Genomic DNA, 18,025 nt, shown 5'->3' on the forward strand with positions numbered 1-18,025 from the left:
AGCAGTGATCTTCCAATTTGTCTCTGCTGCTCATGCTTGCTTTCTCACTCTATCTTCAGCTCTCATTCTACCTTCTTTTCTCTTGTAATGGCACTCCTCAGTCAGTCTTCCTTCTCTACTTTCACATTTCCTCAGTCAAGAGAAGATAGAGGCAGAAAAATACACTCAGACACGGAAAAAAAGAGGGAAGCGTGAGCAACAGTAAATGTAGGTCCTCCACAGATAGCCCAGGCCGCTAAACATAGCCTGCTTGGTTCGACATCGACATCAATTTGAGGAACCTCAGAGTATTTTGTTCCTCCATGTAGCAATTAGGATGTCAAATCAACTTGGGAAGGCAAACAGCAGAGCAAGCCCCAACGCTGCTATTTCCAGATACCACATCTCTTTCTGAAGCACACATACATGCACAGTGAATGCAGACACACACAAACACACACCTCTCGTTCTCTCACACAGGCATCGAGCAATGATACAAACTCCGGAGCTATTCAAAGAGAGAGCTTCTTTCTCCTACGCACATGCAAGTTTTTGTGACAATAATCACATCTCAAAATCTCTACAAGTCCCTGACCCAGCGGTGTAAGTCAAATTGAAATGTATCAGTGTGAAGCAAGACCTTCAATCATCCGCTGAAGTCCGTGCCCTTATTCCAAGTCACAGATCTTCATCTTCTCTGTACCAAAGACTGGCCAGCGGTGGCATGAGACCGAGTGTGTTGACCCGGACATCCCTGTCCCAAATGATGCACCCTTGTTATTGTATCCCAAGGTGTCCCAAGGCCAGAGAGCGTCGATAAGACAGCATACAGCTGAGCTGACCTCAGGGCCTCCTCCCAGGTGGACGTGTGGGGAAAACTATAACGCAAAGGATCTATGAGGCATCGACAGATGACGCCTCAAGCGTTTCAACTGAGAGGGGTGACCCCGCTCCACGCTCACCCCCACACTGATTATATTTGAGCTCCCTTACGAATGAAACTCTTTTCAACGACTCGCACCATACACTCGTTCCTTCAGTCATGACTCGAAGTTTGTGTCGACGGCTGACATTTGGAGAGTTTTGCTTCACATCTCATCATCCTCTTCATCCTCACAGGTCTGACACATACACACATTGCTGCTGCCAACCGATTTATCCACCATACTACGCCGATCGTGAACGACAGGGGGTAATCCACCAGTTTCTAGAACAAACCATGACCTCTGACTTGGAAGGGTTAACTTTAATCCTGTTTGCCGCACACTTGGCCACACAGACGCAGTGCCTGCTCAAGGTCATATACTGATGAAGCCGACCAGACCACACTGCCTGTGAAAGTCCTGAGGTCTCTATATCAGATACTCTCCTTCCCCAGACTGCAACTAGAGATCCTAGCTATTAAAACCACAAACGGAATTGGTGACGAAGGGCGAGCTCTGGCAGAACCAATGCCCACTGGACATGAGTTTGACATATTGCTGAAAGTGCAAAGACAGTTCTAATCATGTTTGCACTGAGACTAGATGGCTCATAGCAACAACCCTGAGACCCCAATCGATAACAGTACCCCCAACAACATGTCATGTAGGACAAAGGGCCAACAGCTCTCCTTCCTCTATTGGAGAGCCTCCTTCACCAGCGGTGTCCACCAGCAGGTTATCAGGCTACCTGAAGTAATGTCAGTTTTCCAGGTCTGCGCAACACATTTCCCGCTCCCTGATTTGAGCAGAGCTTCTCGATTCTTTTTTGTTAGGAAGAAGAAAACATGCAAGCATCCCCACTCTCCACTGCAACTATAAACAGTATAATTTGTCTGTAAAATTGTTCGATGTACACCCCTGCATAACACTGTATCTTTATTAACATTAAAGAAGAGAAATGAACTTTGTTAACATGTACGTTATTTAACGTTCTCTGCATCAAACCCATCATGGCTGAACCATGAGCAGTACACTGCTGTCCACCAGCTAGAGGTTCAGTGTCTTGCTCAACAACACTTCAGAACAGTTGGAGGCGCTGAGCACAGTGTTTGACCCGTTATAGAACTTGCTTTCACAAAGCAGGACGATTGTTGGCAATTTTTGATGAAAAAACTCAAATGGCTTATCAGCGTAATAGAGGTGTAATGTCTTTAAGTGACACCTTCATTTATTTGGCTTCATGCTGTCTACTGCAGACATTTTTAGACTCTGTAAACACAGCGGTCTTTCCTCGTCTTCTGCCGTAGTCAGAGTGAAGCTATGCACTACATACGCTTTGTCATATTTCCTCGTCTTAGCTTTCGAGTGACTTTCGTTTGTCTCATTTTCTCCGTCTCACTCCGCCTTTCTTATCATCCCCGTTAAATATTTTTCCATGGTGTCTCTTGGGGGTTTGCTCACTTCACTTCATATTTCCTGCTCTGCGCTGTGTGTGCGCATGCTCGGTGCAAAACAAAACCTAGACCATACACACTGCACTCCACGCCTGTTCCCCAGGGTCACCTGTGCCCCCCCTGGCATTGCTCCTGGGGCGGCATGCCCTAAGATTTGAGAAGCAATGGCCTCCAGTATTTTAACAACCTTAAATGACATTGGCTATGTGAAAAAGCAGACAGTTTGCTACGTAAATGAAACAAGCATCAGAGATGTTCTTCCCTCACCGGTTTTGGTCCCTCACAGTGAATGTCTGAACCAAATAGCTAAAATGTGTAGCCGGATTGCAGGCATCCGTCTGGTGGAGCTCTCTGTGCGGTATAAGGTCAGAGCCATCAGGAAGGCAAAGGCTATCCTTGCTGATTCTAAGCAAATAGGACAGGACAAATAAGTACCGACATTCAATCATAACAGAGCTATCAGCCCCCTCAAAATGTAGCGTGCACCTTATACCTCTGTTGAAAGAAAAGGCTCATGTGTTCCTGTGGTTGGTTGTTCTTGCTGTCCGTGATGTTGTTGTTTATTTTTCCCCGCTGGCTGTAAAATAAATTGCCCCTCACCAGGACAATAAAGTCCATCATCGTCTCCATGCTTAAGGAGATGATGCTGTCATTTAACACTGTTTTGTTTTCTTTTGTTTTCTTTTGTTCCCTTACATTTTGTGATGTTTTCATTTGTTTTTGCCACGAGTCTATGGTGCTTTGGAGCATACAAAATCATCAGGCATTTGTTTATCAAGCCACATCTTTTCTTCCCAAGTCATATCATCACGTATCTGTCAAAATAAGAAGGACCTTCTGTGCAGTCTGACAACAGTAAGTAACAGTAAGTGCACATACCAGGCACATAGTGAGACTTGGCTGTTTTGGTTCACCATTCAACAGATACCAGGTTTGTTGCACCTCGCACTAAATTCAATTAATCGATGATGCAATGCTGTCATTATTAGTATGTCCCAACTTTGTCTGCGAGTTATTTCATTTTACATAAATCACTGTACAGTTAAAAGTATATAGTATTTACCAATGCTTTCATATTTTGAAAGTTATTTGTTTTTTGTTCAAAGGCCGAGACAGGCTCACTTGGCTTATAGTAATCTAAACGCCACAAATTTGAGACTAAGTTACCCTCTCCTCCTCTTGTTCCTCTCTATATCACATGATATTCTCTAAACTCCATTACAAGTTGAAAAATGCAAAGAAAAGATAAATACTGGAGCCCTGTAGTTCTTGGCATACAACCCCCCAAATCAAGACACACAGTCCTTTTTGCTTCAGAGAGGTTTCAAAAGCACAGCCTTGTGAAAGTACAGTTAAACTCCACCATATGCTTACTTTTGTTTTGTTTTTTTGTCCTTTTAAAAGTAAGAACTGTAAACAGCACTTTTGATGACCTTGTAAATCACCAACGTAAACTTTAACATGCTCATGCACATGTATGTACACATATCACAGTGTATAAATTGGTGATTTTCAGGGAAGGACCAGCAATAGTGAAAAATATTGAGAAAGAAACATGATGCTTCATTGCATCTTGCCAGTCAAAGAAATGGAGACGCTCAGGAATTTTGTGTTGATGACCGAGTCACTGCTTTTGAGGTCATTTACATCACTCCTCAATTCTTTCCCGACTCTGCCTGCTATAACACAATCGGCAACAGAAATCCACTGGATTTCCTTAATAAGCTTTCCAATCTAAAATTAAGCAGCCTAACAAAAGTTAAAGAGGATAAAGTAGTTATATCATTTCATTTGGTTCTGAAAGAAGTCTTGATTTATGTTGCTGCAAGTGGCTTCAGTGCCATTATTGTTTATTGAAGGATTGATCATGTTGTCTATTTTTTTAAACAGAGGCCTCATTGTGTCACTTTCTGCCTCTGCCCATGTAAAACTTTAGATATAGTGAACACAAACATCCATAATAAGGTAACACAAATATAAGTTTTTTCTTAAAGCCGGTCTTGATGCGAGTTATCGGATAAAAAGGGCTCATTTTTCTAAAACCGTGTCTAGTGTCTTTTGTGTGATGGTTTGTAATCCTTATTTATCTTTCTTTAGAGGACATTTTTATTGTCAACATTATTCGATCCTAAGTGTACGATTGCCTTTTCAAGTTGTTATTAATGACTGCAAAAAATATCAAAACTCACTTCTCCTGCTGTTCAATAATAATATGACTGTCAGGCTGACAAGATAACAATTTGTAATTGCCAACAGATAATCAAGATGGCAACAGAAGTTCTTGGCATCATGCGCCTTCACAAGGAACTAATCAGTATTGAGAGCAGGAAATACCGTAGCATAAAACAGGTAAAAAGTTGAAATAGGATGGAGTGTCGTGCAGTGAATGCAGAGAATTGGGTTAAACAGAAGCTGATGCTCCACTGCGGTGACCATTGAAGCTAACACAAGACGACTGGTTTAGTGAAGTGTTATGCAGCGCTGATTAGGGGTGGATACTGTTGGCTGTTTGGATATTAATCGCCTGCTAGCAGCCTCCTGCCAATGTGATGACAAGCTCCGGGGAAACTCTTCCCACAGCTGGAAGTTCAGGGCCCCCAGACCTCAGAGGCGTGCGCCAACAGTTCCTCTCCCTTCCTTTTCTCTCCCTCTTCTTTCCCCCGTTTCCCTCAACCCTCCCTCGTCAGGCTACCGTTCAAATGGTTGTTGGCGGCTCATCGTCATTACAAGTGGGCAAGCAGGGTCTATGAGCTAAATGCAAGGTGATGATTATTTATGTTTCCATGACAGAAACGTCAAATAGTTTAAGTTTTGGCTGATGTGTTATTTTTGCAACTGCACGTTTTAGCTATTTAGCTCTTTTAGCAATATTGTATAGTGAGTTCTCACGAAATTTATATTCATGGATTCATCAGTGACACTTTCACAATGCCCCGATCTTTCATCTGGCACCATCTGCAGGTTGTGTTTTTGAAAAATGCTTGTGAAATATTGCAATATCTGCTTACTTACTAACTCATAAGTTATACTGCAGAAGTTCATTGGAAAGGGATTCCAAAAAGTATCATGGTTTATTCTGCCTTTTAAGGTTTTGAGTGAACAACAAACTCAAGCACTTAGAGATCAACCTCTTTTCTAAATAAGGGAAAGAGGAGGCCATACGTTTTACCAATTGAGGGTTCCAATTATCTCCAGATTGATGCTTTTTCGCACATACTTGACTCCGAAATAATCATGTCAGTATTCAATTCAAAAAAGTGGAGTTCTATTATAATGTTGCCCAAGGTGCTACGTGCTCTCCCTCGATGAGATTTTGTTACACATGTATATTTTTTCCTCTGTTAAAACAAAGCCAAAGGTGGTATGGAAGAGAATTTTCTGTTTGCTTTCAAGCCAATGGACGTGACAGTGGTCTTGTCACTTTTCAAAATGTGTTCACTTAGAGCGGCATGTTTGCGATCATAGGAGATTCTCTCCTTGAGCGCCCAGTATGCCAAGAGAAGTATATAAAGCAGGCCGATCTCTCCTTTAGCTTTAAATTTCTCCCGTTCCAGTAAAACCAGACAACTAAACATGCAAATGACCTTTTGCCTCAATAATACATATTTCTTGGCTGTGAATAAATTGCAGCTCTGGGCCAGCGACCACTGAGGCAACTCCATGGCCCTTGGGTTCACTTAAAGAAGGTCTGTAAAAACCATGACTGATTTCCATCCCTGCTTCCTGCTTCCGCACCCCATGTGGGTGCTCCGAGAGGCACCGAGGGGAGGGTTATGAGGTTGCGAGACCCCAAGATGGGGGAGTAGCGAGAAAGAGAGAGAAACAGCGAGCCAAAGAATAGGATTGCAGAGCAAATGAACAAGCCGGAGAAAGGAGAGAAAGAGTTGGGCGTCAGAAGGGGGAAGAGGTCACAAGGGCACAGCAGGGCGTTCCCAGTCAGCGCTGTGTAAACAGGCCTCCTCCTGGAGTGGACAGGTTGCTGGGAGGGAGTCTTCCACGGGCCACTGAGGCTGTCAGCAGAGCAGATAACTGATGTCAGGAATGTGGCATTTGTTCTTCCAAAATGAGAGAGCGGGAGGAAGAGAGGGGAAGGAGGAAAGGAGGAGGAGTTCAACTAGTGGCAGAAAGCTGGGGCCGCCAATTAACATCTACTTGTTGCATTCATACAGCCAGGCCCCTCGCTCCTTAAGTCCTGCAGCTGCATTTCTGCTGGCAGGCAGCCCCCTTGCCTCCCCGGCCCCGTTCTCGCACAGATCCCCTACAACCACACAACGGCATTGATCTCAATTGCTGCACAGCACTCAAACTGTCAGGATTCTGTCCTTTCTACATGAACCACTGGTCATCCCTCAGAGGTGAAATGTTTTCGATCTCAAGATATCTCAGACACGAAGCGGTGCACACTTGAAACGTTCACAACTCTAGTCCCAGCAGTGCTGGGCAAGCCTCTTTCTGTCACCACTTAATCTCTTGTCTCGTATTATCCTGCATTTCCTCCTTGAATCTTCTCCATTTACATGAAGCCAGCCCCGAGCAAGACCGACATCAATTTAGGAGTCGGACCTGAGATATTGGATTTCTGCGATTTGCGTGTCACGTCACAGTTTCTGACTGTGGACGGGTATTCGTTTTCCCCTTATCCAAAAAACACATACTGTATGAGCTTGTTCTCCCATGGACAATCAAGGTTTGACTCAGATGATCTTTTGTCTGCATTCAAAAGAAATACAGAGCTCTCCCTCTGTGCCCACAATCTGCAAATGGAGCCATGATCCTCGTCTTTGACCCCCCCTCTACAACCACCCATCGTGGTTTCCTTTCAACCCAAGTGAAGTGTAAACAAATCCAATATACGCTGCATTGTACAGCACCCCAAGGGTCCCGCTGAAGTTACTCCAGAGGTACAAATCACTTCAGGTAATGGTTTGCTTGCATTTTCTTGCTCTTTTTCCACAAGGCTCACAGCTCCCTCAAATAGAGACCATTAACCATGTTGCCATCACACAGGTTTATTTTCACTGGGACTTCTTAAACTGATTGAAAGGGCCCCTTTTGGAATTGTACCTCCGCGGGTCCGCACAGCGTTCATGGAAGGTCCGTACCTATCCATTATATCACGGGGCAATCTAAGAATCTCGGCCTTTGACTTTTGATACACATGTACGTCAAATAAACCGATCAAATTGTTTCATCCTTTGACCGATTTAATAGCCGTTATTCTGACACATTGTGACTACGCCAAGCCTGTTGATGACAAATCAATCGAAAATTCATTCCAACTTACTTTTGAGCTTAACCCTTGTATGGTGTTCGGGTCTGTGGGCATACACACACACACACACACACACACACACACACACACACACTCACACACACACATACACACACACACACACACACACACACGTACACAAAAGTGAAAACGGGTCCCACAGACCCGAACACCACACAAGGGTTAAAGGTCTCATGGACTTTAACCTGCTGAAGTTGATTCCAAGACAGATACATTTTGTTGTAGCTTAGCCACTTTTATCTGATTTATCTAATATTATTGTATTAATATTAATTGATATTATATATTAATATTTATCTTGTTTACAGTGAAAAGGTATTACATTGTATGCCTTTAATGCCATTTGCTTTTAAGATTTTGAAGGGGGGCAAGCTTGTCAGCAGTGACTACACATACCACGCCTGTGTTTTATGTCTGCATTAGAGCTAAAAAACCTCATCTCACCAAAGTGTTTCCAAATAGCATAACTTTGCACTTTCACATTGCACACAGTGCACAAGCCAGGGCCCAGTTTTGCAGGCTGGTGATAAGCCAACCCCTGCCCATTTACCCCTGTTTAGACCAGATGCATATAAATATCACACATTACTTTCAAGGGTCATCAAGTCCCAAGCACTACATTTATGAGGGAAAATGAAAAAGCAATACTTAAGGTTCATTTTTTTATGACGGGTCAGATTTTTGTTTAAAATTGTGTTGGTTTAATGATGTAGCAGAAACAGACTTTGGAAGGTTTCAAAGTTATTTTTAGGTTTGCCAAACCTCACAATGAAAAATAGTTGGATAGTAATTAACGTACGCATTCACTACAGTGGAAAGTGATCTTTCATTATATTTTCAGCACGAGGAATATAGGGACTGAACTGTCGTCTGTAACAAAAGTATGGTTTATAAATCACTTAAAATTTGGGAATATCACTGTGCGGTCTGTGCAAAGGTAAACAGTCAAAAAGATGCCATCGCCTCCAATCCACCGCAGCAAAGAAAGGAAACTGATGTCCAAGAGTCTACCAGAACAGAATACTCTATTCAAACACTGATGCTGCATTTCCATTTTTTTTTTCTGTATAATTTACCTCACAAATCAACGCGCCAGCATTCTGTGGCTCTGTCAGGACAAATGGGGTTATCAAAGTAAAGTAGCAGCTGCAGCATTAGCAATAACTGGGGTGAAGTGACTTACTTGGTCTTCCTCCCAAATCTACTCATCGGAAAAATGATCTTATTTACTCATCCACTGTGTAGTGGACATTGTAATCTGATGATCCGCAGACAAAACTGGTCAACTGTTTTTATTTGAAATTGGTCAAATGATGTGTGAGTATTTCTAAAAAACAATTTTCACTTGACCCTCGGATCCAATCTGTAGAAGAACAAGGAGTCTGGATGATGGAGTGGGGTCAGGTGATAAGAACGGTCATTGTGAAACCAAATGTTTCTGGCTTGATTCTTGAGCTCCTCCTAACCTTTCATAGCGCCATTCAGCAAGACACTGAACCTCTTAGTCCCCTATGTCCACTGGTCAGTGAACCTATGATCGGTTAAATGCTGAAGATCAATGATTTCTCATAAGTTGTTCATAGAGCATTCCCGCACACTCAACCATGTAATAATATGTAAGACAGTGGTATGTTTAATAGTTTTCTATTAATGAGCAGATGGTTCAACATCCAGGTGATTCTGAAGAAGTCGTGTAGGATTACCACCTCACTTGCCGCTTGATTTTGTAATAGTAGTGTCAAGAGACATAAAGCATTTACGCCATGCTACTGGTCCTTCTCCAAACTTCTACATATCTGCCACTTGTTTTTCAATGCTGCTTTTTGTTGTGGAAATAGGGCAGTCCAAACAAGGTTGCAGGTCAGCAGGGTAAGGGACCACTATTTGTTTCCCAGAGATCACCCTCCTCTGACCTGGCAAGCACTTATCAGGTCAGAATAGGTTCAGCTGCAGGGCATGGCCTGCTGTCTGTCTGCACATTACCTACAGTATTGGGAAAGTGCAAAGGAATGTGAGATGTGCCAGTATTGAAGAGAGAAAAAAAACTTTTTCCACTAGCCAGCTTGCGTTAGCCCACTACTACCTGCTGGTCTCACACACGGGGGCTTTTGGAGGTTATCCAGTTTCAAGGGAGCCCATTCGCTGAAAACTATATTGACAGTAATCTACTTCAGTATCAGTGTCCAAGTAAAGAAGCAGAGACAAAGGCTGCTTAGTATCACTAGATTCTAACAATAGTTCCTCTGTGTCCTGTCATGTCACTATATGTTCTTGCTAAAACAGTGTGGTGGTTGCAGATGAGTCTCTGCGTTTGGAGGGTTAGTGAAACAGCACTAAGTCTATTTGTGTGTGAGAAACAAAAGAAGAGGAATGAAGGTACACGCATTGGCCTGCATTTGAACACATAATTAAGAAATTGTGTCAAGGGCCAGTGAATCTATTCACATAGTATTATGTAGTAGTGTCGCTGCAAGATGGCAGTTGCTCTAGATGCAAGTTCACTTTACTGTTGATTGGATTTGACATGACGTTGAGGCAAGTGACAACTAAATGAGTTCAAGCAGCCTCAAGGGTCGGAATAGACGCAGATTATGTAGAGGAATTTTTGATAGTGCTTCATAAAAAATGCAGATGAAAAGTCTTTGGATTATTTCAACAAACCAGCCATCATTTCTTTAAAAATTCATTTGTTGTCGTAAGATTACTGATAAGATTAAATAATTCCGAGCAATTCATTGCAAGTATGCTCAAAAATCCCGTCTTCAAATGTTACATTACATTGCAGTAATCAATGTGTCATATTGGGCAAGAGACTCTGAATTATTTCACATTTCATTCAAATAATTGGTTTCAACGGATTTTGTGTTACTCTACTCGCTATTTCTTTGGTATTCTTATAGTTTCTTGTTGGTTTCTCCCAAGACGAGACATGTTTCTGAGTGGGCAACAGACCACTAAACCGCCCTCTGGTTTGTAATTGAAATCACAGACAGACAGTCCATTGGGCTCATTTTAGACATGAATGCAAAGCTGAAGTTGCAAATTCATTTTTATTCTTTTTTTTTAAAGTTGGGAGAAAATTCTGCCTTGACAAAAGGGGACATTACATATCATATCATGACCAAATATGACATATCAATGGTTATGGTGTGTTTATTATCTTCAGAAGAATGTTGGGATTCAGATTATGTAAGATGACATTCAACCGATTAAAAACAAACTTCAGTATTGTTCAGACGGGTCTAGTTTGCTGTTACGCTCAAGTAGACCGACGTGAGATTACTTTTGGTGCAATACTATCATTGTCCAGATTATTTGTGTTGAGTGTTAATGTTTGTGTAAGACCACAGATCGAGGAGCCTCTATTTGTCAATGATGTCTTATATATTCTAATATATTTCTAATACATTTTCATCCTGCAACATTTCAGACATGTGGTTGATCAATGTCTGATTCTAATGCCCAATTGGGACCATGCATCTTTAATTGCTTCTCATCTTTCCAAATGTAACTTATTTTACATAGGGTTTGGTTAGAGAATAATTCAGAATGCTGTTGGATCTCCATGCTAACAGGACCTTTTTTTCTATAAGAACACAACCTCAGGGCAAGGGGTTTATTAAAAATTCAATGAAAATGGACCTTTGCTTTCAGAATCAAAACAACCTCAAGCACATCCCAAATTAAAAAGATGGTGATACTGCTTGACTCAAATGCTGAAAAGATGAATTTTAACACATCCATTGTCAGAATTCAGAAATGGGGAAAAAATGGCAAATGGTCTTAGGAATGATCTCCACCCCTTCAAGAATGTGATGATTTGTCTCCATTAAAACAGAATGCATCATTACAGTTTGGTTTCCATAAAAAAACACACTTCATAAAAAACCTCAAGGCTCTGCTTCTACCTCACACACTTCTTAGGTGCGGGCAGCTGTGTATTCTCCCACACTTCTACTTTACCTACTCTACCTGCAACCGATGGCTGAGATACATTGTTAAATAATGCATCAGACAGGCTGGTGAACATCCCTGGGGCCCCCCCACTCCCACCTCATCCCTCACACACATGTATAGTACAGCCAAATAAAATGATGATGTTGCCTTTGCCGCCTGACTCATAAGTGAGTAAGACCTATTGATTTGCGGACAGAATGCAGCACATCTCATCTTCTCGGGCCACTCTCAAAATGGATTGGGTGAGGCGGATGTCGGTGGGGGTGTACGGGTTGGGAGCGAGAGGGGGGACGGCATACACAACATGTGAGGGAGATGAAGAGGCCAGGAGGGCAGAGAAGGTGTTGAAAGGATGTTGGGGGAAGGGATCATTTGAGACACAGGGAATGAAGCAAACTGGAAAAGTAAGACGGACTAGTACTTCTGTTACTCTGGCAGCCCCTGTGACATCACTGTCCATTTACTGCTGAGAACAGGAAAGAGCGAGAGGAAGAGGGGAGGGTGGTGGGAAGTATTCCGGTATGAGACGAAGGGAATGTTGCTCTTGTGTGCCTCTTGACCTTTTTGGCAGCAAAAATGTCTTGTTATTTTTCATGATAACCATAACTTCAGAATTCCCGAAGTTCTACTATAAGCACTTTATATATATATATGTATATTCATCATTCATTCACTACCTATTTGTACATAATCTGCACATAACAATTATCCACCATGCTGATCCCCATAGGGGAAACTCCTTTGTCACAGCAGTGTAACAGTTATATTGTCACAAAAGGAAAATAAATATAAATATGAATATAGATAAAAGACAAAAGACTGAAGATAGCAAGACACTTTAATTGCACTAGCTGTAAAAGATGCATTGGTTCGTTAATACTGCATTGATCTTTAAATATCCTTACATGTGAAATGACAATAAAATTGAATCTAATCTAATCTAATCTAATCTATTTAAGATTAATCAGAGCTGAGATGCATTTCTGGACTGCTATCACGTATGTGAATATACATTAAGAATGAAAGCATCGTCACCAACAACATAGCAAAACAACAAAATTTTCGAGATGCCCAAAGAATGGCGATGGCACAATGTTAGCATTCACAAAACAATCATTATGTTGAACAAAACATATGTTACATCTCAAATGAAAATAATACAAGTGGGAAAATAGAAACCAAAGAAAGAAGTTATGATCTTCATGTGAAATGTAATGATTTTTTTAGAAGCCCATCAGAAAACGACTGAATTTACACCAATGAAATTACATTGACATGCAGCTACAGGAGAACCGATGCTCTGCAATGTATTCAGCGAAATGTCCAGTTTGCAGAAAAGATGGTCGTTGTTTCATGAGTTTGTATCCAGTTTTAGCTCTGACAGTAATCTCCCAATGATTAACATGTTGCAATATGAATATTGATTTGAACTGGAAATAAAACAGGCTGGATTTGTAAGTGGGAGAAGAGAGAAAGGAGATAAAAGATTCTCTCGAATTGTCCACATAATAATAAGAACAACCCCACTTCCATTTCTAGTTCACAAATGTTGGTTTTTAGTTTTTTCTCCAAGTGTTTGTTGGATGGATCAGTTTTCTTTTCTTTTGTTTTCTTTTCTTTTCTTTTCTTTTCTTTTCCTTTCTTTTCTTCATGGTTGTGCTTTACCTTTCTTTGCCCTAAATACTCTCTTGGTTACCCAAAATAAAAGGTATCAGAGATGATTATAGTATTAAAAAAAAATCTAATTAACTTTGGTGTTCATGTCGTTTGAAGAACCAAAAAAGAAATGTTTTACTTGAGTAATGTCAGATAAACAGTCAATTAAGTCAACCAAAGCAGCCTGAAATAAAAAGCATTGTCTCGTCATTTGTCTTTGTTTGTCCACGAATGGGTTCCCAAGTGGACTCACCATAATTGCACAATGCTCCCTGTCATGGTCAACAAAAGCTCCCTTAACCAGATGGCAAATTAGTACCAATTGTTTAAAAACAATGTAGACGGCTGATGACAGTCACTCAGGACGCTTCGCAGAGACGGCAGCCGCCAGTTGTTTGGACAGAAGATTTTTTTTTTCCAGTTAGCGTCTCCTTTGCCGTGCAACACTCACACTCTGAGTAAGAGGCCACTGGAAGTCATTATTAATGGTCTGCATATCCGCCAAGTTCAACCTGTACTTTGACTTTCTCCCTCACTGTGTAAGCAGATAACAAACGAGGTGCTGTTGAAAGACTTTTCACTTTTCCCAGTTTGGACAGGAAGCTCCTGAAGTGAAATAAATCTCGAAGAATTCAGAACAACATATTTAGGTTTATATCTGTACGCATAAGGTCACTCACCAATAGCTGATGGCGATCATGCCTCCAACTTCCCAATTTCACTCAATATTATACTTATGAAATGTGGGCGATAGCTGTACAAACCAATGGAGCCACTGACCAACTGCATCAGTCATGCATGTCTTGAACAACAGCTGGCAAAAGGGAAATTCTCTGATGAATTGCCTCACTTTCTTAGTGGCCTCTGGCTTTCATAACATGAAATCAGCCAGTTACTAATGTCCTGTAGAAGTTTCCATGGTCTTTCCCCCCAATAAATCAAAATATAAAAGTATGTTTGGGTTGGTTCGTTGTTACAATGGCACATGGAGAGTGAAATGAGGTAGTGCTCTGCTGGGAACCACTAAATGAAGAGGCCACAGCTTGTGCTCAAACAAGCATAACAAACCGAGACTTATTTTAGCCTCACTGGTGAGCAGGCCAGAGGGCATGCACTACTAAGTAGACAGCTGTGGTACTTACCAAAACCACATTCTATTACAATGAAATAATAAATCAAAAATAAAAGCAAAGGACAAGAAAAACACCCATAAAATAGAAAAAGACCACTTATTTACATCACAGATCACTTGTAGTGCATTCATTTTTTTCTTCTTTTGTATAGGCTGTGCTGTCCATTCACCACTAGGGAAGCAAAAGTTTCAAAATCACATTTGTGGAATAAAAAATTTCAGAAAACTGATGTAGCGCTTATTTCTAAATAAGTTGCGATAAGAGATTTATGTTGGAGTAATACAGCCTGGAGTGAAAACCATTTCACAGGAGCAGAGTATTTTGAGGCACACTGTAACTGTCTGTTTTCAAAACTCTGATTTACCAGTTACAGTGATAACAGAATTACAACATCTTTGCAATCAGGTGCAGTGTATGAAATACTTTTTACTTTCAAGTGATGGTTTAGTTTCAGGAAAGAAAAAAAACTATCCCACTGTTTTACTGATCTTCAGTTTTTCATTGTCCCAGTGTTAATACGGGGCTAGAATGGGGTAACAGCAGGCTAACCGCGTCAGTCGATCCCTGTCCCCTTCCTGTGGTACCTCAATACGTTCTGAAGCCAGATGGGATGTTGAATACCTACAGTATGTTCTGGGTTGACCTCAGGGCCTCCTGCCAGGTGGACATGCCCAGAATACCTCAAAGGGGAGATGTCCAGGAGCAATTCATATCAGATGCCCAAACCAACCCCAGCTGATTCCTTTCACTATGAAGGAGCAGCAACTCGAGTCCTGGCTTCCCCTGGAGGTTGAAACTCCTAACCCTATCACTCTACAACTTGGTCTTTTAGTCATTCAGAAGCTTGTGTGCATAGATTAGTAAATTGAGAACTTCATTTTCCAGTCTAGTTCATTCTCCACCAAAACATACAAGTCCAGCACCACTCCTGACCCTGCGCTAATTTGCTACATTTATGTACCATCCTAGCCTCACCTCTGAATATAATCCCAACATTCTTCAACTCCTTGACTTGAGGCAGTAACCATCATGGCAATAAACCACTTACCATAACAGAACTATGGCCTCTCACTTGGACGTTCTTACACATACCAAGACATTGCCATACTCAAAAGCACACTGCCACTGTGCTTGCTTGACATTTCCTGATAATGAGACCAACATGACCTCATCATTTGCAAAAAAAACGGAGAAAAAATCCTGAGGCAGCTGGAGATCTTGCCCATTAAGTCCCAGACCAAATTTGGTAGCAAAGGGAAGTCCTGGGGGTGTCCAATACACAGCTCTTGCAGTACCCCTGTAAGCCCAGTGCAACGTGAAGCTCATATTGCACATGTAAATCGATATTTACAAAGATACTCTTACAAATATTCCAAATAGCAGAGAGGGTGAAGGGCTGTTCAATTCTTTCACAACCTGAAATTAATTGGAAATGCTCCTCTTATTCAAAGGTTCAACAATCACGGGCAGTCTCCCTGTCAGTACACCAGTGTAGGCTTTCTCCGTGTCACTGAACAGCATGCAGTGCTGCAGCTAGACATGCTCCTTAAAGCTTTGGACCATCACTGGCCTGTCACACCCTCGACCCTGTCTCCTACCTCCAAACAACATTGAAGAGGCATTTCATCCAGGACAACACCACAGTGTCCATTGCTTTCGGTATCTACAGACAAATTTAATCCATATCTTGACCAAGGTACAAGGGCCTTCCTCCATGGAGGGCAAATAGGTCAGGTTTAGGACTTCTTGGAATTGCCCTTTGCACCAACCAAGAGAACAGTTCTCCTCCCCCTGGCAATGCAAAAGTCACAGCATTTCAACACCCTCCCAACACCCAGGAACAGTACTTTCACAAGCAGTGAAGCTACAGTCCCTTAAGCCAAGCAGTTTTTTTAGGTGGTTTCAGGAGAGACCACAGGGCTAGGCTTGTGTAAAAATATTAGTATTTGAATATTTCCCCCCAATAAAAGTAGAACAACAACTGATAGTCCCTGCCTGTTTTTTTAAGTCATTACCAAAAATTCCCTTTGGGGCAATATTTTGTAACACTAGGTGTCACTATTGTACCAAGTCCAGCATAGGTACATAAAATGCAGTGGGATATCGTAAATTTGGATGTGTGCCTTTATTGTCACATCTTCCTGTGACCATGACGTGGATGACTGAAAACCTTCACTGATATAAATACGGATCCTGTATACTGCTTAATTGTTGTGTCAGAGCTAATCGTCAGGGAGATCCATATGTGAAATAAGCGGTCAAAATCAAGGCATTTGTGGATGTGTTATGTAAATGTTTCCAACATGGAACCCAAACTTTGGGCAGTAGGAAATGTTGTATCCTAATCCTGCTACGGTCTCTGTAGTGGTGACGCCCTGAATGATTTTTTAGTCTTTAAAAGACCTACATGCTCAGAAAAGAGAGACATGTAAAAGGGTATCTTCAAAAATTTTTTGTTTTTCAGTTTGATGTTGTTTAATATAGGAGTTATGTACCAGTCATGGTAAGTATCAAAAGTGTCCAGATACCCGAAGCTGAAGAAGCTTTGATACATATACTGTGACTCACATACAATCTAAAGTGAGACCATTACCGAAGATTAGAAATATACCATCTGCTTAAGAGTGTCACATATTGTTGGTGGATAGCAATTGTATTTAATTGATAAAAATGTAATGTAAGGGCAGTTTAATTTGACACTACAGACTAGAGTGGGGCTTGGGCAGGATGTACATACAAACCAAAAAGGTTTCCCCATCTCCTTTACAACACGACATTCACATCTGTAAGGCAAAAAAATAATACAACCCCTGGTGCCCCAGGGCAGGATGTTGCTAATACAGGCCCACAAGACCACTGTGTCCACCAGCAAGTTCTCTGGTTCCTGCCAGCCACGACAAGCACCAATGACCCTCAGACCACAGCTTCCACAGCTGCCTCCAAAAAGGATGCCAGGGTGATGGACCAACCAGATATTATATCCCCAAAACACAGAAGTCCAGCAAACTCTCATAGTTTTTTTGATTTAGCTCATTTGGTAGTCAGTTAAGAGGACTGATCTACTTTTTACCCTCTTGTTTGACACTCTTCATTGTTAAACAACAAAGTGAGTAATTGATTTTTTTTGCCTAGGGTTGTCTGCAATGTGTACAGTTTTTAACAACGTTGTGCTCAATTATAATTTGTGTTGTATACAGTCATTGCCTCACACTCAACACCAATAGCAAAATACTTTTCTGGTTTAGATAAACCAGGCCATTCCAGAACTCCAAAATAATTTGCGATTATTGGCACTCCCACATAATGCTTTTTACATACACTGAGCGTCTCCAGGCCTTGTTTCCATAACTAAGACTATGTGTGCGCAACGATCCAAGATTTAAGGCTAGCGCTGCTTCCCTTCTTGCACTAGCTCTTGCTTCATCACCACAACAGATGTTACATTCTGTGTCCTATGAACCCATTTGTCAAATGAGCCACTGGCACGCTCAGGTGAGTACCTGGGTCTCGCTCCTGTCCATGATGTCTGACCGCAAGTGTTGAGGTAAAGGTGTGTCGGTTCAAAGCTGTCTGGAATACGGCATTGTGTGCCCATATGCTACTCCCAAAGCTTTTGAAGAATGGCTCCAG

The sequence above is a fragment of the Fistularia commersonii genome, chromosome 8 (genome assembly GCF_037954325.1).
Source record: "Fistularia commersonii isolate RoL2024-O1a breed Wild chromosome 8, RoL_Fcom_v1.0, whole genome shotgun sequence".
Taxonomy (NCBI): Eukaryota; Metazoa; Chordata; class Actinopteri; order Syngnathiformes; family Fistulariidae; genus Fistularia; species Fistularia commersonii.